This window comes from Pseudorca crassidens, chromosome 2 (assembly GCF_039906515.1).
Source record: "Pseudorca crassidens isolate mPseCra1 chromosome 2, mPseCra1.hap1, whole genome shotgun sequence".
NCBI classification, from domain to species: Eukaryota; Metazoa; Chordata; class Mammalia; order Artiodactyla; family Delphinidae; genus Pseudorca; species Pseudorca crassidens.
Window position 1 is genome coordinate 22,942,867 of NC_090297.1, and position 23,848 is coordinate 22,966,714.

A 23,848-nucleotide genomic window follows, 5' to 3' on the forward strand; every position below is an offset into this window, starting at 1 on the left:
GGAGACAGGTAAAGGCCAGAGCATGGCTGTATTCATGACACGTTGTGTGAGCCTCAGCTTCTGAGCAGTGCAGCTCAGGGACCAGGTAACATCAAGAGGGAAGAGATGGGGCATTCTCCCCAGAGCAGGCCACCCGCCCAGCACCTCCTGGGCCTTCTGGGGTCACTGCTTGTTGGACCAGGGAGAGACCTCAGCCCTCAGCAGAGGCGCAGGCTCCCAGAGACACCGGCACTGGTGGCAGAGGTGGGAGGCCCCGCTGACGGCTTGCAGGGGTCAGCAGTCCAGGAGGAGGGCAGAGGGGACGATGAGTGTGATCGGAGCCCTAAGCATGTGTCCCCGCCCAGCGTGGATGCTCAGAGCTAACGGGAGATCCAAGAGGGAAGTGAGGTTCTATGGTCCTCGGGTAGGTGCAGGGCAGTTGTCTGATGTTAAGGTGGCCCCTTTATTTCTTGCTCTGAGACATTCTGATTACAGGAATAGTCTACCTTTCCCAGAGCAGCAGGTTCGGAGGGACACAGAGTGCTGAGAGATGCCAGCAGGTGTTTTCTAGGATCAGATCAGTTTGTATAACTGTATTAGCCAGTTTTTTGCTACGTAATTAGTCATCTGGAAATCTCAATGGGTTACAATAGCAAACGTATTTTCTTGCTCACGGTAGGTGAGAAGGCTCCTCTTCAGGGCGCAGGTGGGCTCCGGTCTGTCCTCAGGTCCTTCTTGAGCCAGCAGCTCCCCTGGGCAGGCTCTTTAGTGACGAACGAAGAGAGCAAAGGAGGGGTGAGCAGGAACATTCGACTCTTTTCCAAATATTCTGTCTTAAACATTAAAAAAAAATTTACAAACAGTAAAATCCACCCTTTGGTGGTGTACAGGTCTCTGAGTTTTAACACATGCGTGGATTAGTGTCACAACCACCACTATCAGGACACAGAACAGTCCATCACCTCCAAATTCCCTTGTGGTCACACTATATCCCCACCTCTAAGCCTGGTAACCCCTGGTCTGTTCCTCATGCCTATAGTTATGCCTTTTCCAGAATGTCATACAAATGGAAACACACAGCATGTAGCCTTTTGAATCTGGCTTCTTCCACTTGGCATAATTATTTTGACATCTATCCATGTTGTGTGTGTCAGTTGTTCGGCCCTCTTTACTGCCGAGTAGTGTTCCACTGAATGGATGTAAAGGCTTCCCTTGGTATCTGAGGAGGATTGGTCCAGGATCCCTGTGGATACCAAAATCTGAGGATGCTCAAGTCCCTTACATAAAATGGTATAGTATTTTCCTAGAACCTATGTACATCCTCCCATATACTTTTTCATCTCTAGATTACTTATAATACCTAATACAGCGTAAATGCTATGTAAAAACTTGCTGGTGTGCAGCAAATTCAAGTTTTGCTTATTGGAACGTCCTAGAAAAATTTTTTCCTTATATATATATATATATATATATATATATATATATATATATAATTTTTTTTCTTTTTTTTTTGTGGTACGTGGGCTTCTCACTGTTATGGGCTCTCCCGTTGCGGAGCACAGGCTCTGGACGTGCAGGCTCAGTGGCCATGGCTCACGGGCCTAACCGCTCCACGGCATGTGGGATCTTCCCGGACCGGGGCACGAACCCGTGTCCCCTGCATCGGCAGGCGGACTCTCAACGACTGTGCCACCAGGGAAGCCCCCTAATATTTTTGATCTGTGTTGACTCCATGGATGTGGAGCCCGGGGATCTGGAGGGCTAACTCTACCGGGGTTTTTATTCATTGACCTGTTGAAGAACATTTGGGTTGTTCTCAGTTTGGGGCGATGGTAAATAACGCTGCTCTAAACATTCATATACAGGCTTTTGTGTGAAGGTAAGTTTTTATTTCTCTAGTGCAAATACATAGTAACAGTATGGCTGGGTCATGTGGTAAGTGCACGCTCAACACCATAAGAAACTGCAAAACTGTTTCCCAAAAGGACTGTACCATTTTGCATGCTGACCAGCACTGCATTGAGAAGTGCTGACAACCTTGTCAGCACTAAGTATTGCCAATTTGAAATAAATTAATAGCCATTCTAGTAGATGTGTGGTGGTATCTTATTATGGTTTTATTTCATGTTTCCCGAACGGCTAGTGATGTTGAATCTCTTTTCATGTGCTTATTTTCCATTCAAATGCCTTCTTTGGTGAAAAATCTTTTGTCTTCAAATCTCTTGTCTATTTTTTCAATGGGTTGTTCATTTTTATATTATGTTTTGAGAGTTCTTTATAGATTCTGAACACAAGTTCTTTGCTGGATATGTGATTTGTAATATTTTCCTCTAATCTGTCCCTTGTCTTTTCTTTCTATTACCAGTGTCTTTCACAGAGTAAGTTTTTAATTTTGATGAAGTCCAATTTATCCATTTTTTCTTTGATGGATCATATATATATATATTTTAATATGGAGGGAGGATGTAATTTATTTATTTATTTATTTTTGGCTGTGTTGGGTCTTCGTTTCTGTGTGAGGGCTTCCTCTAGTTGTGGCAAGTGGGGGCCACTCTTCATGGCGGTGCGCGGGCCTCTCACAATTGCCGCCTCTCTTGTTGCAGAGCACAGGCTCCAGACGCGCAGGCTCAATAGTTGTTGCTCACGGGCCTAGTTGCTCCGTGGCGTGTGGGATCTTCCCAGTCCAGGGCTCGAACCCGTGTTCCCTTCATTAGCAGGCAGACTCTCAACAACTGCACCACCAGGGAAGCCCGATGGATCATATTTTTGATGTCACATCTGAGAGCTCTGCCTAACTCAAGTTCACAAGTATTTTCTCCTATGTTTTCTTCTACAGTTTATAGGTTTACACTTTATATTTAAGTCTATGATCCATTTTGAATTAATTTTTGTGTAAAGTGTGAAGTATGTTTTGAGGTTCAGTTTTTTTGCACACAGATTCCACCATCACTTGTTGAAAAGATGATCCCTCTGAAAAAAAAAAAAAGATGATCTCTTATCTATTGAATTGTCTCTGCACCTTTGCCAAACATCAATTGGCCATATTCTTGTGGGTCATTTTTGGGGTCTCTGTTCCATTCCGCTCATCTATATGTTTATCCTCTCACTAATATCACACTGTCTTAATTACTATAACTTTACAGTAAGTCTTAAAGTTGGGACAGTTGAGTCTTAAGAATTTTGTTCTTATTTTACAAAATTGTTTGGACTCAGTTCCTTTGTATTTTCATATAAATTTTGGAATTAGCTTGTCTATATCTGACAAAATATTTTGTTAAAATTCTGATTGTGGTTATGTAAAATCTATAGAATAATTTGGGGAGCATTGACATATTAACAGTAGTGAGTCTTCCAATCCATGAATGTGATATGTCTCTCCATTTATTTAGGTCTTTGGTTTCTTTCATCAGTTTTTTTTTTTTTTTTGTAGTTTTCAGCATATAGATCCTGTACATATTTTGTTACATTTATACCTAAGTATTTCTAGTTTTTTGGAGCAATTGTAAATGGTATTGTTTTAAAATTTTTGATTTCTAGCTGTTCATTGTAGTACATAGAGATTTTCATATGTTAACTTTGTATACTATGGCCTTGCTAGAACTTCTTAGTTCTAGGAAATCTTTTTCAATAGATTCCTTGGGATTTTCTACATGGACAGTCATGTCACCTGTGAATAGGGACAGTTTTACTTATTTTTTTCAGCTTTATTGAGGTATAACTGACAAAATGTGTGTATTTTAAAGTGTGCTACTTGAAGTTTTGATATATGTATACATATATTGTGAAATCATTCAATCTGTGTGTCTTTTTCCCCTCATTCAACTGCCTAGGGCTTTTAGTACAAAGATGAATAAGAATAGTGAGAGCTGACATTCTTGTCTTGTTCCCTATTTTAGCAGAAATGCCTTCCATGTTTCACTATCAAGTATGATGTCAACTGCTCTACCTTGCCATTATAGTGCGAAAGACGACGTGGACAATACATAATAAATGGGCATAGCTGGGTTCCAATAAAACTTTATTTATCGACACTGAAATGTGAATTTCATATAATTTTATATATTATGAAATATTATCCTTCTTTTGATTTACCCTTACTATTTAAAAATATAAAAACCATTCACAGCTTGTGGCTCATATAAAGACACACGGCAGGCCTGATTTAGCCTTCAGGACATCCTTTGCCAGCCATTGCTCTAGTCTATTCTTCCATGTTTTCCCCCTAAATATTTACATTTCCCCCCAAATGTAAATAGAGATGCATAAATATTTTTCCAGTTTTCTTACTTTAATAATTTTAATGACATCAAAACATTTAACCCACAGATATAGAAAACAAACTTCTGGTTACCAAAGGGGAAAGGAGGGGGCAGGGATAAATTAGGAGGTTGGGATTAACATATACGTACTACTATATATAAAATAGATAACCAACAAGGACCTATTGTACAGCACAGGGAACTATATGCAATATTTTGTAATAACGTATAAGGGAAAAGAATCTGAAAAAGAATATATATATATATATATATATATATACACATATCGGAATCACTGTGCTATACACCTGAAACTAATGTGACATTGTAAATCAACTGTACCTCAATTAAAAAAAATTAAAAAAGAAGTATGATGTTAGCTGTAAATTTTCTGTAGATGCCCTTTACCAGGTTAGGGAAATTCATTTTTATTCCTTGTTTGTTGAGAGATTTTTAAAAAATCATGAGCGTATATTGAATTTTGTCAAATGTCAAAATGTCTTCTGCATCTGTTAATATGATCATATATATATGTATATGTGTATATATATGTACGTGTATGTATATTTTTTCTTCTGTAGTGTGTTGACATGGTGGATAACATGGATCGATTCTTAAATTTCAATCATCTTCATTCCTGGAATAAACAAAATTGGTTATGATATATTATTCTAATTATATATTCTTGGATTTGACATGCTAATATTTTATCGAGGATTTTTGCATCTATATTCACAAAGGAATATTAATCTTTAGTTTTCTTTTCCTATATGGTCTTTGTCTGGGTTTGTTATCATGGTAATACTGACCTCATAAAGTGTGTTGGGAAGTGTTCCCTCCTTTTCTACGTTCTGGAAGAGATTGTGTAGAGTTGGTATTATTATGTCCCTTAGATGTTGATAGAATTTGACAGTGAGACCATCTGTGCTTTGAATTTTCTTTTTTGGAAGGTTTTCTAACTATAAATTTAATTTCTTAATAGACAGAGGGCTACTCAGATCATCAGATTCTTCTTGAGTGAGCTTTTGTAGTTTTTATTTTTCAAGGAATCGGTCCATTTCATCTAAATTGTCAAATTTATAGGTGCAGAGTTGGTCAAAGTATTTGCTTATTCTCATATTAATGTCTGTGAGGCCAGTAGTGAAGCCCCTGCTTTCATTTACGGTATTGGTAATTTGTGTCTTCTCCCTTTTTTTCTTGATCAGTCTGACCAAGGTTTATCAATTTTATTGATTTTTTAAAATTAACCAAATTTTGATTTTGTCTTTCTCTACTGTTTTTGTTTTTAATTTCATTGGTTTCTGCTTCTGTCTTTATTACTTCCCTCCTTCTGGTTGCATTTTTATCTTGCTCTTCTTTTTCTACTTTCTTAACATGGAAGCTTAGATTACTGGCCTTGAGATATTTCTTTTCTCCCTTAATATAAGCATTTAACATAAAATTTCCTACCAACACAGCTTTAGCGACATCCCACAAATTTTCATTAAGCTCAAAATATTTTTTGATTTACCTTTAGACTTTTTTTGACTTATAGGTTATTGTAAGTGTGCTGCTAAACTTCCAAGTGTTTGGGAATCTCCAGATATCTTTCTGTTATTGATTTATAGTTTATTCCCGTTTTGGCCAGAGAACATACTTTATAGGATTTCAATTCTTTTAAATTTGTTACTTTGTTTTATGACCCAAGATATGGTCTATCTTCATGAATATTCCATGTGCACTTAAAAAGAATGTTTTCTGCTGTTGTTGGGTGTGGTATTTTTTTTTTTTTTTTGCGGTACACGGGCCTCTCACTGTTGTGGCCTCTCCCGTTGCGGAGCACAGGCTCCGGACGCGCAGGCTCAGCGGCCATGGCTCATGGGCCCAGCCGCTCCGCGGCACGTGGGATCCTCCCAGACCGAGGCAGGAACCCGCGTCCCCCACATCGGTAGGCGGACCCCCAACCACTGCGCCACCAGGTAAGCCCTGGGTGTGGTATTTTTTAAATGACAATTAGGCTAAGTTGGTCATATTGTTGAGGTCTACTTTTACTGATTTTCTGTATACTTTTTCTATCAATTACAGAGAGGAATGTTGAAGTCTCCAAATATAACTGTGGACTTGTCAGTTTCTCCTTACGCTGTATTTTGAAGCTCTTTTGTTAACTCCATACATATTTAGGATTGCTATGTCTTCATGGTAAATCGACTCTTTTGTTATTATGTAATATCTTGCTTTATCTCTGATAACTGTCCTGTTTCTGAAATCTACATTTTTCTGATATTAATAGCCATGCCAAGTTTCTTTTGATTAATATTTGTATAGTACATTTTTTTTTTACCAGCCTTTTACTTTTGACTTATCTGTATCTTTACATAAAAAGTGGTTTTCTTGTAGACAACGTGTAGTTGGGTCTTTAAAAGAAATCCAATCTAGCAATCTCTCTCTTTTAATTGAGGTGTTTAGACGATTTGCATTTAATGTAATTATTGATATGTTTGGATTTAAGACTGAGATTTTATTTGTTCCTTGTACTTTTTTTCCTTGATTTCCCCTTTCCTGACTTCTTTTGGGTTATTTGAATATTTTTATTGTTCCGTTTAAATTAATATCTTGGTCTTTTTATTACATCTCTTTGTACAGATTTTTTTGGTGGTTCTCTAGGGATAACAATATACACACTTAGCATACAATATACATACTGAACAGGCTACTTAAAATTAATATTTTACCACTTCAAGTGAAATTTAGAAACGTTACAATCCATTATTTCTTTTACTCTCCAACCTTTGTATTACAGTTTTCACAAGTTTTACATGTATATACTACCAGATAATGTTATAATTTTTTTTGCGGTACGCGGGCCTCTCACTGTTGTGGCCCCTCCCGTTGCGGAGCACAGGCTCTGGATGCGCAGGCTCAGCGCTGAGGCCATGGCTCACGGGCCCAGACGCTCCACGGCATGTGGGATCTGCCTGGACCAGGGTACGAACCCGTGTCCCCTGCATCGGCAGGCAGACTCTCAACCACTGCGCCACCAGGGAAGCCCATGTTGTAATTTTTGTTTTCAACTATCATACGTATTTTAAAGTACTAAAGGGAGAAAAATAGTCTATTATTGTTACCCAGATAATTCTGTTAGTCTAGCTTCATGTCTGAAGTTCCGAGTTTTTCACTGGTACCATTTCCTTTCTATCTGAACTCCCTTTAGCATTTATTTCAGAGAAGGTCTGCTGGTGACAAATTCTCTTTAATTTTCTTTCATCTGAGAATGTCTTTATTTTGCCTTCATTCCTGAAGGATATTTTTTAGTAGCTATAGAATACTGGGTTGACAGTAGTTTTCTTTTACTACTTTAAGAATGTTCCAAATATGTATAAAATGGATAACTAATAAGAACCTGCTGTATAAAAAAATAAATAAAATAAAATTCAAAAAAAAGAAAAGAATGTTCCACTGTCTTCTGGCTCTATGAATTCTAGTTAGAAATCCATAGTCATTTGTATGTATTTTTCTCCTATATGTAAAATGTTGTTTTTCTATGGTTGCTTTCAAGATTTTTTCTTTGTCTTCAGTAACTTGATTATGATATAACAAGGCATGATTTTCTTTGAGTATATGCATTTTGGGTTTGCTGAACTTCTTGAATTCATAAAATAATGTCTTTCTACAAATTTGAGATGTTTATATCCATTATTTCTTCAAATACTTTTTCTGCACTGATCTCTTTCTTCTCTCCTTCTGGAAAGAACCCAAAGACACAAATGTTAGACCTTTTGATATTGCCTCACAGTTTCCTGAGGCTCTGTTCATTATTTTCTCATTCTTCTATCCCCCCATCTATTGTTTATATTGGATAACTTTTATCAATCTGTCCTCAGGCTAACTGACTCATTCCTCTGTTATATCCATTGCTTTATGGAACACATCCAATGAAATTTTAAATTTCAGTTATTGCTTTTTTCAGATCTAAAATTCCATTTGGTTATTTTTTTCCCACTTTTAAAATTGTGGTTAAAGTACACGTGACATAAAATTTACCACCGTAACCATTTTAAATGTATAGTTCAGTGGTATTAAATACATTCATAACGTTGTGCAACCATCACTACCGTCCATCTTCATAACTCCTTTCATCTTGTAAAACTCTGTATTCATTACGTAGAAACTCCTCATTCTGACCCCCAGGCCCAGCAATCACCATTCTACTTTCTGTCTCTATGCTAGCGACTATGCCACGCACCTTGTGTTAGTGGAATCATCCAGAATTTGTCTTTTGTGGCTGGTTTATTTCACTTAGCATAATGTCCTCAAGGTTTCTTTGCATTGTAGTATATGTCAGAGTTTTCTTCTCTTCTTAAGGCTGAATAGTATCATTTGGTTCTTTTTTAAGCTTCTATTTCTTTGCTGAGAATTTCTACCTTTCCATTTGTTTTAAGAGTATTTTCCCTGATTTCATGGAACATTGTTATCACGGCTGCTTTAAAAATCTTTGTCTGGTAATTTCAACATGACTGTCATTTCAGAATGGGCTCCTATTGATAGTCTTTTCCTCTAGAAGTTGTTGAGATTTTCTGATTCTTTGTATATTGAGTAATTTTGGAGTATATCCTGGACATTTTGAAACTTTGGTTTTTTAAAAAAAATTTTGTGGAGAACTTTGATTTTTCTTTAAAAGAAGGCAGTTAGATTACGAGGGTGCAGGCCACAAATCCTCACCCATCTTCTTTGGCCGGCAGTTTCAATTTCAGTTGAGTTTTCAAAGACTGCAATACTATCTGATTTTTCCCCAAGTGTGTGCTTCCCCTCCCCCAAGGGCACGCTACATTGTAATTCAGTTCTTCACGCCTTTAGTGTATTGTTTTGGATCAGTTACATACATGCCCAGCCTGTGTCCAGGACTTCATACACAGCATTATTGGATGGCTTTCTCAAGCTCCCCACTTCCCTGTGCTTTTCTCCCACACTTTCTGACTCCCAAGGGCCCCCTTACTTTGTAAGGCTTCAGTTTGGAAATGCCATGGTCACTTGCACCCACAGTCCATTGACCAAAGCAAGTCATACGGCCAAGCCAAGATCGTGAGCTTGCCTGTTCTAGGGCTCTACAAATCCACATGGCAGAGGCAGGGAGTAAAAGATGGGAAACAGAAGTCCAACCTACCATTGTAACACTGAGACTCAGAAGCACAGAACACCCTGGCCTCAGATGGCTCATCTGGGTTGCCCACAGTCCTCCAGATTACTGGTGCCACCTTTCCTTTAATGTCTTGTAAACTGGCTTGAACCACAGCTCAGGCTCTCTGCAAAGTCCAGGGCATTCCCAAAGAGGTCTACAGATTCCCCCGGGCTTAGGGTCTCCTGATCACTGCTTCTCGTTGTTTCCTTTCTCTTCTCAGTTTTATCCATGTCCCTCCCATGTCTGTTCTCCTTTTTCCACCTCCACCTGCACCCCAGCTTAGGGCTCAAGTTTCCATAATCAAAAACCCTTGCTTTGCTTGACAGAGCAAAAATCATTTATTCTGAGCTTCTCTTTAGCCCCATAAAATGCCTTTCCTTTTTTTTTTTTTTCCCTTACTGTTAACTCAATAACATTCTGAGGCACAGACAAACTGCCTGTCTGGGTGAAGACATAAACTAAAGGGAACTAGCATAAAGATTTGTCCCAGACCAACTCCTTTCTGGAGTTGGAGGAGTGTCTTTTCTTTCTTCCTGATGCTTGTATTAGCATAGGAGGGGCGCTGAGAAACACTACGGTGAGAAAGTCAGTTTACGGTTGTTTAGTTCAGCCTTTCCAAAACTTACTTGGCCATGGAACACCTCCGTCATGGAGCATCTGTGAACATCTGAAAGCTCAAGGTGTGGGAAAGCCATCGAGAACGGGGGGGTGGTTGTGAGGATTAAAAGAAGGAAGCTGAGCCTCAGGTAGTTTTTGGCGATGCCGGTTCCCTTCCTTCTCTAGAGACCCCACCCTGTCAGTGACCCTGAAAAATTATCCAAATGAGAAAACTATTGAGAGCGAGAGAGGAAGCACTATTAATTATTACACCAGGGCAGTAGGCATATACTGGGCTGTCCTGGGCCAAGCGGGGCATAAGGTCCCCTGTGCACTTGTGTTATAGCTGGTGGTAGCTTCAGATGAGCTGTGAGTTCTCTGTAGGTCTCAGTTTCCCCACCTGTGGGATGAGGACCTCTTAGTTCATTTATTTTTCCATTTATTCAATCAATCAGTCAACAAATACGTAACCAAGCTTTCCTAGGAGCTAGCACTGTGCTGGGCCGTCAGGAGCCAACAGTGGGATGAGAGCCTCCCCACCTTCAAGGGCGTCACCATATAGAAGGAGACACAGATGTGGGACTGTTCAGGGATCGTGGTCTCGGCTGCACCTTGACTTTAACCCTGAATCCCCGAACAGAGACCAGTCTAGAAGGGCCTTTTGGTGGTACATCCTGGGCTGTCACAGGAAGATGATCCCATAGCACCTGGAGCCTCCCCTCACCTGCACTGGTTCCAGCAACTTCCAGGCTGGAGTCCTAGGGAACTGGTGGAGGCACGGCCACCTCTCTCCCTGGGAGCGCTAATCACTACTCACCCACTGCTCTGGGGAATGATTACCTGTCAAGGTTCATTTGAGCCCGTGGCTTCCTGGAGGTTCTCCCCACCCCCTGCATCAGGCCGTCCTGATGGCAGCAGGGAAGCTGCTCCCCAGGAAGTGAGAGAGAGGAAAATTACCTTCCACTGTACCTCACCACCTATTTGGACTGGCAGCCACGGCAACAGCTTGTGTCCTGCCAAGCCTGATAACAGAACTGTCATGGCCCGTGGACAGTCTGACCCTGCGAGGTGAGTGGTGAGGATTCCAGGAAATTGTGGAGATTGCCGGCAAAATAGGCCTCCTCAAATTAGATTGCCTTGCTGAGTGATTTCAGACTTGGCAAATTGCATCTTGAGCAGGGCCTGTTACTCTGCTTCCCTCAGCCCAACTATTAAAGCTTTCTTCAAAGACCATCACCACTAGAGACAGCTGGCTTTGGATTTGAATCTCTGTATGTGACCAGGTGCATGAGGGTAGATAAGTTACTTCCCAGGGACAATATTTCATGGGGGTAATAACTGCATCAGTCAGGACCCTTTTGATTATAAGGGAAAGAAAAGCAGAAGAGGAACTACAAGCATATTAAATGAAACGTCCAGGGGAATTTCAGGTATGGCTGGATCCAGGTGATCAGATGAGGTCTTCAGGAATCCATCTCTCCCTGTAAGTTGACTCTTATTTTTCTCCTTTTTTGCTTCCCTACCATACAACCCCTCTCTTCCTGGAGGCCCCCAGAGGTTCCAGCAGAAGGGAGAGCTTCACTAGCTCAGTAATTCCAAAAAAGTCTCAGGATAGAATTTCATTGGTCAGTCCTGAGGTATATGCCCATCCCTAAACTAATTGCATGGCCAGAGGTTATGTGCAGTATTTCTAATTACTAATTGGCCAGGCTGACATTATGTGCTCATCTCCTGGAACCCAAACCACCAAGGACCTAGGAAGTGGTGGCAGTGGGTCCCCAAAGAAAAATGGAGGAGGCGGTACTCTAGAGAAAGAGGGAGTAGGTTTCCAGCTGGCAAACTAGTCTCTTGATCGGGGAGAGATTGAAAATACTTACCAACCACTAGACCCAAGGCACTGACCAATAGGGTTGGAGGCTGCCAGAGCTGGGCAGGGCCCCAGAGGCCCCCTGCTGGGCTGCATGATAACTATTTAGTTACTGGAGGGTGAGGACGTGTGAGGGTACCTGGAGAGGGGCTGGGGCACACGGGGCTCAGGATGGCAACTGATACCAGCCAATAAAGGCACATTTCTGCATTTTTACCAACTGCTCTGGCTGCTCCAGTGCCTCTTGGTGAACATTCCCTGCTGACCGCAGCTTTGCCCAGACCTCCCGCCTTGTTCTCTCAGGTCAACCTCTGCTCGCGGCTTTAGCAGCACCCTTAGGCTTATCTGTGCACAATTCCTCCGTAGATCTTCATTAGCACACGTGGGCCACTGTTCAGAACAGCCTGCCCCACAGGCCACCGGCCTTGTAGGTGGACCTCGCCGCGGTGCCAGTGGCAGTGAGCGGTGGGCCCAGCGTCTCCACGTTCTCCCAAGCAGGGTCTGTGCTGTTGTGTATTCAGTAACCTTAGACCTCAGGCCGCCTTATCTGCGTCAGCCTCAAGATAGCCGATGTTTGCGCAGCACCTGTTGGTGCCAGGTACAAGTCTAAGCACCTTCCCTGTGTTAACTCATTGAATCCTCACAGCAACCTCATGAGGGAGGAACCATGATTACCCCCATTTTACAGATGAGAAACCGAAGCACACGGAGGTTCAACAACTTGCTCAGGTCACACAGCTAGCTAGCGGCAGGGCTGAGACTTGAACCTAGGACGTCTGGCTCCTCATGAGGATTAAACAGGATGATGGAGGCAGGAAGTGCAAACGCCTGGCACGGGGGCAGCACCCAGTGAAGTCACCTCTACTCTGATTAGCTCTTGGCTCAGTAAACTGGCACTGAGCACCTGCTGTCTGTATGGCCTGCGTCGGGGCCTGGGGTTTGGGGGTTTGAATAAGGAAACAGGATTCGCAACCCCCTGGGAAGAGACAGTCCAGCGGGAAAGACGCGATACATGGACAAACATCACTGTTGAACGGGAGCATCACATGGAGGTTCAAGATGTTGGGCTCAGAGGTGGCGAGAGATGCCCACCACGGGGAAGGTCAGGATGGGCTCCACAGAGGGGGGCGCAGACGAATGGGACCTTGAAAGAAGGTGCAGTCATAGGCAATGAAGTTCTCCTGGTGGCAGGAATCAGAAACTCACTCAAGCTAACTTACACCCAGAGGGGGATCCAGGACCTAGGGTGGCCCCCCAGATCCAAGGTCAGGAGTGTGGTCAGACCCCAGAACGGAGAGCGGGGAGTGGGCAGAGCTGGGGTTCTCCCTCACGGTCCTGGGTTTCTGCTCCTTTTACACATCGTGGTTCCCCCCTTCCCCCCATCAGCATCCTCCTTGACCAGGCCCATGACAGAACCCCGCAACAGACCCCTTGAGTTTATGCAGTTTACAGTTTACACGTTACAGGTCTGGCCAAGGAAAGAATAACTCCTGGGTCTACCATTACTCCTGCCAGGCCCAGCTCTGGTCAAGGGAGCTGTGCTGGGAGCAGGGTGATGCAAAAAAGCCTGTGGGTCCCACTGATTGTGGGGGAGGGGGGAGTGGAGAGGGGGAGGGTAACTGGGAAGGCTGCCCAGGAGCCCCTCAGGGGGAGAATGTCGCCCAACGGTGACAAGGCCAGGTGGGCATTCTGGAGGCGGAAGGGGGGAGAAACATTGTCGGGAACCGTTAAGATGACAAAATGGAGTCATGAGAGGCGGCCGCAGCAGCTGGCCCTGTGCAGAGTCATTTATATGCTCTTCCCCAATTAGACGTCACCTGAAGTAGATGTGGTGGCATCCCGGAGCATGAGGAACCTGAGACGTATTTGCTCAAGTTCCCCCAGCTGGGGAGTGGCAGAGCCAGGATTCAGAGGCAGAATTTCCTGGTGCCAAAATTACACTGCCCACGTGCCCAAACATCTGGATCACCCCCAGGTCAGCCCACACCCAGGACGAAGTCCAAGGCCTCCGAGGCCTTGGCCTGATCTGGTCCCCATCCTATGTGACCTCCTCTCCCTCCATTCCTTCCTCACTCTGCTCCAGCCTCACTGGTCTCCTGGCCGTCCCATGACCACACCCAGTACAGTCCCACACCAGGGTCTTGGCATGTGCCCTTCCCTCTGCCCCAGATGCTTATCCACCTGGATGCACACGGCCCACCTGACTCAGGTCTCTGCTCAGACGTCCCCCCACCGCCCCCAGATGGCCTTCTCGGCACAGCCCGTCACCGCAGCCTCTCCATGGCTCCCTCCACCCCTCTGCTTTATTCTTCTCTATCACGTGTCCTCTCTGACATCATGGGATCATATGCACATTTGTTTTTCTGGTCACTGTCCATGCTCTACAGTAAAATGCAAGCTCAAAGATTAGGCTGGCTTTGTTCACCGATTTTTTCCTGCTGTCTAGAGCATAGCTTGGCACACAAAAGGCAATAACTATTTGTGTGCAAATCAACCTATTAAAGGCGGTGTCAACACCTCTGCTATACATGTGTCATGATGATTACATTACATCGTGTATATATAGAACGCATCATTGGCCTGACTCGGGGCAATTTCTCAATGAAGGTCATTATCATGATCTTTCCCTCAGTTGTGCTCCTGCCCCAGGGTCCTGTGACTTTTCTAAACGGCAGCAGCAGCCACCCAGTCACCCTTGTTGAAAAGCTGGGTGTGGGGGTCACCAACACCTCTTGCCCAGTATTCCTGCTCTCCACAAGGAAGGGTTGACTTCCCGGCCCCCTGTGGTTGTGGGGGGAGTAGTTGAGCAACTCATTCTGGCCAATTGTGAGCAAAAGTTCTTGCTTTGGACTGAATTGTGTCCCCCCCCCCCACAGAATTCATATACTGAAGCCTGAACCCTCAATATGATGGTGTTTGGAGATGGGGCACTTGGGAGGTGATTAGGTTTAGATGAGGTCCTGAGGGTGGGACCCCTGTGATGGGATTAGTGTCCTTATAAGAAGAGATACCAGAGCTTGCTTCCTCTCCCTCTCTCCATATTCATGCATGGAGCAAAGGCCATGTGAGGACATGGCCAGAAGGTGGCCGTCTGCAACAGAGAAAGAGCCCTCATCAGACGCCAACCCTGCCAGCACTTTGATCTTGGACTTCTAGTCTCCAGAACTGTGAGAAATAAATTCCTGTTGTTTAAGCCACTCAATACTATTCTAGTATTTTGTTATGGCAGCTTGAGCCGACTGAGACAGTGGTGTGTGCCAACTCTGAGCTGGAGCATTTGATGTTGATGGGAGACCCCCCAGAGTTCTCTGTTGATTTGCTACGGTGACTGGCAATGTAGCAAATGGTGGCCACTCTGTTGGCCTAAGTCCCTGAGTGAAGACCATAAGGGGCAGAGCCTCAGCTGGGCCTCAAAGGACACAAAGCCTGAGTGATAGATTTTGGATCTTTGTTGATTTGGGGGCTATTTATTATTGCAGCAGAGCCTTCCTTGTCCTGACTGATAAAGTTACAGGGGCTGGGAATGTTATCCCTCAATCACACGTCAGAACAATATCTCTTTAGGATAAAGGAGGGCTTGCTGTTGCTGGATGAATTCAGGCCTTGTCACTTCTCTGGTTCCTGGAGAGGAATAGCAGTGTGGAAGCCAGCAGAGACCTGGTTTCCACACCCAACTCCTCCACACACCAGCTGTGTGACCTTAGACAAGGCACTACCCTCTCTGTGGCTCAATTTTCTCTTCTGACATGTGGGGGTAACAAGAACTTCCTCCTTCCACCCTCCAACGCACACACAGGTTCTTGAGGTAATGAATGTGAGAGCATAGCACAATCGTGGGCCACTGATAAGATGAGGAGCCTGGACTGGCGACTGTTCTGGGGTCCCTGCCGGACCCATGACTCTGTGCTCTTTGATTTCCTGCTTCCTGCAGCCTCCTGAGAAGGGGGCCCTGGTCACTCAGAAACGTTAGCACCGCTCAGGTGAGGAGATGCGATGCATTGGCCGTGTCTCCTGATTCCCCTGCTGTCACGCTTAATGCAGGCTCCAAGTCTGGCCACTCAGTCACTGTCATGGAACATTCCAGAGCTACCACCTGGGTCCTTCCCGCTAATGAGGCGCTTCTCAGAGACTCAGTCCTCACCCCAATTTTTTTTCTCTTTGCTCTTCCTGTCATATCCAGGAGAAAAGTGGTGTTCAAGTTGTCTGTCAGCCAGAGGAAAAGGGAAGCCTTGCTGAGGTGACTTTCTCTAGGGGCTGTCTTTCTGGTGTGGCCCTTTCTGGGCTCCAGAACTCGACTGTGGTCCTGTGGTACTGGTTCCTCCATTGACCCACAGGAGCTCCCAGACTTAAGAGCTTTAGGACGTTGATTGGATGATTCCTTGAGAAAGACAGGTCAGCCCCTGAGAAGAGGACTGTTGACAATTCACCGTATGTGTAAAACTAAATGCAGCTTTGAATGGTACTCGATGGAGCCTGTGGCCAAGACATTGTCGAGTTGCGGATGTTACCAATACCACTCGGCCAGAATGGCGAAATGCTGGCAACATTCCAGAGGTTGTGCGGGGTGTTGCTCATGGTGGACAGGGTACCAGGATGTGAATCCTGATCTTCACTGTCAGATGGCCCTTTTCCAGTACCTAGCAATGCTTCCGATTACGACCATGTCTTTCTAGCTCTGGATCTGCTGAAGTGCGGGTGCTGCCCGCATTTCCCAGCCTCCTTTGCAGCTTAGTCCTCCCCATGTGACTCGTTCTGACCAATGGGCCATGAGCAGAAGTAACTTGTCACTTCCAGACTGAGATGGCAAACAGCTAATGTGACTCCTCCTTCCCTCTCTTCCCATTCAGAGTGACCTAGGGGCCACCTGTTTCAGACAGCAAAGCTATAAGAGCCAACAGACCCACATCAGACTGATGTGAATGAGAAAGACCTTTTTATTAAACCATTGAGATTTGGGGGTGTGCCTATGGTGTCGACCAGCATTCAGTATCCCAACCGATGGGGGCCCTGGAGAATACAAACTCCATGTGGGCAGGGTCTGGTCTGTCTCGTCCACCCCTGTGGTGGACACCAGTACATAACAAGCATGTAGAAGCTGCTAAATAAGTCTCCAAGAATGAATGACTGAACGAAATCTCTTTTTGAGTTTCCAATGTCTTTTTACTAGGCAACTAGTGAAAGCCCTTTACCCAGGTGTGGCTCCAACAAAGGTCTCTGTTCCTCCCTCCCTTCTTGCCTGGCTTGGGTTCTACGGGTCCTCACGTCTGAAAATCCCGGCCGTTCCTGCTCACACAGCTCTGTCTCCGGGTGTCGCTTCCCTGTGACGCAGGCCCTTCTAGCTCTTGCTCTAAATCTGTCTTTGTCAACAGCAGTCTGGAGGAGTGTAATTGTCCCCTGTGACATATCTGACACTGTCTTGGGGGCTTCCCATGCAGGCTTCCCCAATAGTCTGGTCTAAGACCAACATGGGAATCTGACACATTGATGTCTGGGTCCATGCAAGCGCTCCACAGCTGGCCCCCATCCAGTAGATGTGACCAGTGCCACTGTTCACTGGACAGTGGTCATGTGCTTCTAAACCTATCACCAGGCTCAAGTTTTGTGTCCCTGAATCGACCACCTAGACTGGCCGCTAGAGGACTGTTTCTGAAGTCAAAACTGACCCACCCCTCTGTTGCTGAAGAACAGTGTAGTGGCTAAGAACATGGGTTCTAGAACCTGAGTGCCCTGGTTCAAATCCCTCTTCCTCCACTTAATGGCTGTGTGACTTTTGGTAATTTACCGAACCTCTCTCTGCCTCAGTTTCCACACTGTTAGTGGGGAAACTAGAGGGGAGACGAAGCCTCTCCCCAACTCTAAATGATGAAATAATAGTGTGACCACTTGCTGGGCATAGCTCTGTACTAAGCAGGGAGGCCACCCTCTTATGAAAACAGGCTTAGGAGAGTTGACTCACTCTTCCAAACTCCTGAGAAGTGCGGGTTGGGAAGTGGACCCAGGAATGGCCCTCAGCCCTTGCTCTTCTCTGCCCCCCACAGTGACCACACCGGGCTCTGGACCCTGCTGGCCTCGCCCCTGGCCTCCTGGGACAGCTCACGCAGTACCAGTTGGCTCTGATTATCAGAAAGTGCTTCTTCCTCTGCATTCTCACCCGCCTACTGGAAGATTCTGCCAGCTGGTCCTCGTTTTGCTCTCTGGAGCCACACAGTGAGTTTAATCTCCTCAGTACTTGCAAAATAAATTTAATAAACTCCACAAAGTGTGTAATCTCATAGACAGGGTGCAGAATTTCTGTGCTTCTGACTTTTTTCCCCCATAATTACTAGCACCATGGAAATTGCAGGGATTACAGACTCCACCGGAGACAGAGATGAGTTGTGTCACCAAGAAAGTACAAATGAACTGAAACTCCCGCACAATAAGGTGGGCTGAGATTTGCATTAAACCAGGAGGCAGGTTAGTGCCCATTAACTCCATGGGGACCAACCGTGACCTTCAAGCGTTTGTTCAGGAGATGGAGAAGCAGGGTGGGGGGCGCAGTTGGGGCTGGGGTGGAATGCGGTGATTGGTGGCAGGCTGTCTTTAATAGACTGACTCATTACACATCTCAGAGCTCATCTGGGCTCACCCCATTTTCCCTGTCAGACAACATTCCTCCTCCATCCCTTTCCAACCAACCTCCATCCCCAGGAAGGAAAAGACTCATTCCGACATCACACAGCTGGTCCAGGGGAATGGGGACCAGAACACAGGCTATCTGATGCTACGCCAGTGACCTTCCCGTTGCACCGACTAACCCTGGTCCCTATCAGCTTTGGGCTAACACACTGTCAGCAGGTTAGCAAAAAATGTCACGTTGTCGTAAGAAGACTCTTCATGCACCTGTGATCTACGTGGGGAGGGCCTAATGAAGCAGGACCTGCCTCCTCTGAGCTCTAGTCTCACTGCCCAGGACACGGTGGCACACTTACCACCAACTTCCATCGCATACTGATGGCAGACGGTGTTGATGGATTTCAGCACTGTTCCTACTAAGCGTGGATCGCACAATCTTATCCAATACGGGAGTTAACTCGTGAGGTAAGAGCTACTCCCCATACCCAGTCTTTATGAGCTCCATCAACCGAAAGAAAAAGTAGGTAATTTGGGCTTCCCTGGTGGCGCAGTGGTTGAGAGTCCGCCTGCCGATACAGGGGACACGGGTTCGTGCCCTGGTCTGGGAAGATCCCACGTTCCGCAGAGCGGCTGGGCCTGTGAGCCATGGCCACTGAGCCTGCACGTCCGGAGTCTGTGCTCGCAGCGGAAGAGGCCACAACAGTGAGAGGCCTGCGTATTGCAAAAAAAAAAAAAAAAAAAAAGTAGGTAATTTCTGAGTTTTAATTTTTTTCTCTCAAACCCACTATTGAGCTTCAACTGTGGCTGTTAGTGAGCGAAGGGCTATGCTCGATTCGCTGCAAGAATGGCCACAATTCTCCACCCGTCCCTGTAATCAAGCCCTTTGCGATAGGACTTTGCAGCTCCTTTCATCAAGTGGGGGAGTTTATTTCTCCCCACCTTGTACTTGGACTGGCTTGTGACTTCCTTTGCCCAATAGAATGGGATGGAAATGACAGTGTGACAGTTCAGAGCCTCACCCCAAGAGACGCAGTGCTCTTCTACCCAATCTCTTGGAATCCTACTGCTGCCATGGGACAAGCCTGGGCTAGCCTAGTAGAAGATGAGAGACCCCCCTGGGCCTAATCACCCCCATTACCCCAGATGACAGCCAGATAACTGTCATTCATTCGAGTAATGTCACCTAAGACTAGCCAGCTCCAGCTGACCTGCCAGCTGACCACAGACAGATGTGTAAGTCCAGGTGAGATCAGCCGACTTTATCCAGACCAAAAGAATTCCCCAGCTATGTTTCAGACTCATGAAATAAATAAGTGCTTACTGTTTTAAGATATGTTTTGGAGTTATTTTTTAATGCAACCATGACTAACATGCACTATCTAATGTGGTTCCCTCAATAATTTTTTGTAATAACAATGATCCCCATTTTGAGGTTGAGGTTCAGAGAAGTAAAGGCTTGTTTGAAGTCATCCTGCTAGTAATCCCAGAGCTAAAATTCAACCCAGGTTTTTCTGACTCCTCTGTCATTTTCTGATGTAGCTGAAGAATCTCTAATACTTGGGTGGCAAATAGGCTTCATTTCACTTGCCAGTGTTAGTTAGTTCGTAATGTCTGCCTGTAATGTACTGTTGAAAAGATGGAGGGGGGAAAAAGATTACTGTGGTTGATTAGTGATGTCTGCCATGGATGGTGAACACAAAAGCAGCAGTGTGAGTGCTACGCATTAGCCATTAAGTCTTGTGTATATCCAAACCCAAAGTATGAGAGAATTTTGGCTGACATATCAGGACTTGTCCCTGAGGCAGAGCAGGGTGCTCTTACCTAAGATGAGCATGCACTCTTATGTTATGCTCAGGCCCTGTGTCTTCTAGTTATTAGCCCTGTTGCCACCACTAACCAGCCTAGGGTGATATAGCATAGTTCACCTCTTAAGGTTGATGTTAGAGTTAAAAGAGATAATGGATGAAAAACCATTTAATTTCCAGGTAAAAATGATGGCTAAAGGACACTTGAATCACCTTCCTCTCTCAAAATCAGCTAAAGACAGCAACAACCAAAACTGGAATATAGGGGAATTTTTTCCCCTGAATTTTTATTGAAATCACAAATTGCCACAGCCCCAAACCACAAACACTGAAGTCCTTTTACCCAAATACTGTGAAATCTAGACCATTGCCCAGAGGAAAGAGAGAATCTATGCAAACGTCTCTAGTATGTTTTGTGGATAGGAAAGTTGAGGCTTTGCAGGATACATCCCAAACCTGAAAACTTTATCCAAAAATCTTGGGCTTAGAGCCCTGGGACCCAGTCACAGCCTCCCTCGAGGCTTTGCAGGGGCCACACTGACCGCTGGGTGTCAAACACTGAGCTGTGTTCCCACAGCAAAGGAAAAAACTGATGTGGTAAAATAGTTTAAGACGACAAACCCAAATGGAAGCTGTGGTCTCCCTGAGATCATCTCTCCCACCCTTGCCCACACTACCCTCCCACAAAGAGCTGGCCCCTTGGAAAATGAGTTAAGAAGAAACCAGCACAGGAACTGTGCAGAGGTGCTGCGAAAGGGGAGAAAAGGAACATAAACAAAAGCAGATGAAGAAAATACTCTGCAAGAAGAATTGCCCAAAGAAGCAGGGAAAAAACAGTTGTTCTTTACAGCCTTCATCATTTTCAAATGACACAATGTCTCTATAAAAGACTCAAATAAGAAATATAAGGATGGAAAGAAGTGATTATAAAATAGTGAAAATCAAGCTGGCTGTTCTTAGGAATGAAATAGAAAAAAAGAACAAAAGATATTAAGCCACATTAGAAACACCAGCAAATAAAATGAACATGACTAAACCACAGTAAGAAATATTGTGGTTAAGCTATGGAAAGTCATGCAACATTAAACAGAAAAGAAGAACTTTTTTGGGGGGGTCAAAGATTAGAGTGATGACATCCCATGGAGTAACTAAGCCCGTGTGCCACAACTACTGAAGCCCATGTGTCCTAGAGCCCGTGCGCTGCAACTACTGAGCCCGTGTGCTGCAACTATTGAAGCCCGTGAACCTACAGCCAATGCTCCACAAAAGAGAAGCCACCACAATGAGAAGCCTGCACACCGCAACGAAGAGTAGCCCCGCTCACCACAATTAGAGAAAGCCCACGCTCAGCAATGAAGACCCAAGGCAGCCAAAAAATAAAATTAATAAGATTAAAAAAAAAAGATTAGAGTGACGAGAGGCATAAAAGACAGAAAAAGGTTAGCTAACAGATAAACCTTGTATGGGAGAACGGTATAAAGATATTCAAAGTTATACTAAAATAAAAGTCTGAAAATAAAGTCATGAATCTTCAGGTCCAAAGTACACACAATCTTCCAGGAATAACTGCTGAAGAAATATCAGCTCTAAGACAAATCTGAATGAAATAACTGAGCTTCAGAAATAAAAGATTCATCTGTTCATCTAGGTAGAAAAATCAAATCACAATGTAGGCAGAAATCAGATTGGCACAAAGGTCTCCGCAGTAATGCTAGAAGACATTGGAACAATGTCTACAAAATCTGAGGGAAAGAAAATACAACTCCCGAATATTATACCCAGCCAAGTTGTGTTTCAAGTAAAAAGGTGACAGGGACATTTTCATCTGTCTGGAGCTCAGGAAACAACATTCATGAGTCTTTCTGGAAAAAAATATTTTATTAACAAAACATTGAAAGTAAAAAAGATAAAAGGAAATGCAAACGTATAGTCAAAAGTTAAAATAAGAAAGAAGGAAGGAAGGAAGAAAGGGTTGGGGCTGAGAAGTGATTCTATTTAAATGCAAAGCTCACTCTAAATTGCCATGAGAATTGTGCTTCCATAACAGCACAAAATGTTGTAAACCCTGACAAGGTAATAATAACGTTTTAAGGGACAGTATAAATGCACTAATTTCCTAACTTTTCTTATTACTAGGGAGTCAGTACATTCAGTCTAAAATAAAAACATAAAGCTTTTCTTTTTCTTTTAAAGCATGACCACAACATCTTAATTTATTTTTTTTCAAGCTTTCTTCTTAACTGTAAAAATATTTTTAGGAAAAGGATATCTCTTGTGAGGCAACATTTATCTGAAGTTAATACTTATTTCAGTTTAACCTCGATTTTAAATTCTTCTGTTAAATTTAAGTAAAATTATATTTAACACCTTTTTATTAAACAGTGTATAATCTCATTTTTCCTCATCTATCTTTCCTTCTATGCTACATATGTGCACAGAGAGGTGCCTAGAATGAGATCCACCAAATGCTGAATTTATTTTTTTTTTGTAATCATCAGTGTTGCTTAAATGTTTTACACTATACATTTGCCATTTTTACAAAATCAAAATTCACTATTTTAAAATTATTTTGGTGGCATCAGTCGGATCTCAGATTGTGTCTTGCTCAATGAAATCAAAACTGGTGTTTTGACAAAAGTGGGGTGTTAGGGGATATCTTTGCCAAAACTATAGGATGATATCAGAGGGCCACAGGGAGGAAGAGCTGAGAGGGGGCCTCCTGGGTGAGTAGCAGATGGTCAGTGTTGAGGGGACGTTGGGGACGGTGGGCACAGTGCTGCCTGAACACCATGACTAAGGAGGCGTACACCTCCATATTTGTCATCCAAGTGTGGGACAAGGGATGGGACCCACAGACTTCAGCTTAGCTGACATTTACTACAAGCCCTCTCTTGTAGGAGCCTGTTTGGGTCTGGAGTATAATTACAGATGACAACTCTTCACACCCAAACTGGCTCCTTCCAACCCATTTCTCTGCAAACCCAGTTGTACCACCCAGTCCCCACCTGCTGAAACCCTTCCCTGGGTTCCTCTTGTGCTCAGCCCAACAGAGAGGTTGGATCACTTGCCCAAGGTCACACAGTTAGTCACTGGAAGATGAGGGATTTGAACCTGGTCAGTCTGGCTCCAGAGTCTGTGGGCTTAGTAGCAAAGGTCAAGGTCCTGAGCATGTCATGTCTCCCCCCACCATCTATTCAACAGCTCCCAACTCTTCAACAGCTCCTAATTCTTCTCTCACACTGGAGAAGCCTGGATTGAGGGGCCTTCATTTAGGAAGAGAAATGGATTTGGCATCTGTCCTTTGGCCCCTTCTCTCCTCTTTTCCCCACTCCCAACTTTCATAGTGAAGTTAAGATGGGTTGGTAGTAAGAGCCTGGCCTGGGAGTGACGAGTTAAGGATTTGAGTGTTGTGACCTCCAGTAAGTCAAAGAGATTTGCTCTAGTGCATTAATTAGCTGATCCATTCTTTCAAACACCCACTAGGCCCTGTGCTGGCTGGGTGCTGGTCAGCCAGGGAGACAGATCATAGGGGCATGGATGGAGAATAAGTGGGTGGCACATGTGGGGCTGA

General features: G+C 44.3%; 1 long non-coding RNA gene across 2 annotated transcripts in view; it reads right to left on the bottom strand.

Moving 5' to 3' along the window:
• Nucleotides 1-23,848, bottom strand: part of LOC137218414 (uncharacterized) — a 40,470-nt gene that overhangs the window by 13,166 nt on the left and 3,456 nt on the right. For both annotated transcript variants that reach the window (XR_010940691.1, XR_010940690.1), the window contains exon 2: nucleotides 654-2,949. This is a non-coding gene — a long non-coding RNA (uncharacterized lncRNA). The remainder of the gene's footprint in view (nucleotides 1-653; nucleotides 2,950-23,848) is intronic.